We start from the raw sequence: 1,484 nt of genomic DNA, 5'->3' as shown, positions 1-1,484 counted from the left end.
ATTATCATTAAAAGGAAACGCAATCTGGAGCGATTCTGACTGATTACACTTATTCCATCTCGACAGAAAAAGGTCAAGCTAGGGTCGCAATCGTTGTTCGTTCCATAAAAAATCAACAGTTAAAGGGAAATTAGAAAATCTAAGGAGAACGGAACGTTTTATTGGCTTCAAAAATGTATGCCTGTTTGAACTATATTTACGGAGCGTAACCTTAACCAATCAGCGAGTTGGTTTGTATTCGCTATATCTTTATGTTGAGGCTGGATAGGTTTAGTTGGCATCTGATGCAGATAAAAATACAGAATTGCATGTTTCTTTTTTGCGGGTGCCAATTGTAAAGGAGAATGCGTATACAACACAACTGTTTTTCTTAAAATTAATGGTATGACGAATTCTGCAGGAGCTTTACCATTCATAGGTTGACATGTACATTATATTATGTGCGCTATTCAATCGACAAAGTATTTGATGCAGAGAATTGTAGAAGCGATTTATATGCTTCTGTTGAACCAACTTTATGTACATGCAGCTAGAAAATGTGAAAACGCCGTTCTCGATCATTTCTGCATTGACAGAAATTTGGTGTGTATTCAGGCAATACTTGAGCAATATTCCAACTGCTTTTTTGAGATTTTTTAAAATATAAAACATCGCATGGCAATCCTACAAAATTTCGTATCTTTTTCATGTCTGTGATCAAAGTATGTCGATGTCTTCACATTACAAAGAAATAATTCAACAGAAACAGTGAAAGAACTTCCTATGCCGCCAGTTTGAATCCATTAAATATATTTTCTATCAGCGGGTATTTTAAAAAAGCGCCTAATTAATGTTTATGGAAAAGGACATATGCTCATATAATGGTTCTGGCCTATGCTCCATCAGTTGTAGCCATGAAAGATCAGATTTTCTATTAAAGTTTTCTATAAATTCTGTTTTTAATTTCTTATTGGTACACTTACCTACAATTGATAAACGTACTACATATTTTTGTTGTAAAATTTAAGAACACTGGAAGGTTTATATGCCAGTTGTTATTTGTTAACATCTGCTCCATAATCAATTTTGGAATCAAGTAACTCAAAGCCATCTCTAAATATGTGATAAAAGGATTGAAGGTTTGTATTTTGTTTCAGGACAGAGGTAATTTATTCAATATTTATGCAATTTTTATCAGTATTTATGCACACAATTAAGGTTTTAATACTGATCTCAACGCCCTGTTAATAACAAATATCCATGCATCTGAATGGTAGATTAGGTCTCCTTCTCGTGAAACCACGGAGTCACGTGACGAGACTTACACACCATATTATTATGCACATCAAGCTGTATTGAAACCGTCATGTGTATGCATAGCATGTGCATTTAGTCAATAATTTTAAATTGTTAAATGCTAATACAGTTTTGGTGCAAACTGTTCATCATAGCAACTGTCCAAAGAGATATTTTGGTGACAAGGCGACATAAAACAAAACACATCA

The sequence above is a fragment of the Perna viridis genome, chromosome 13, assembly GCF_037379345.1.
Source record: "Perna viridis isolate PV_CMFRI_1.1 ecotype Kerala chromosome 13, ASM3737934v1, whole genome shotgun sequence".
NCBI lineage: Eukaryota > Metazoa > Mollusca > Bivalvia > Mytilida > Mytilidae > Perna > Perna viridis.
The sequence above is the reverse complement of the archived record's forward strand: the minus strand, read 5'-3'. Positions refer to the sequence as shown.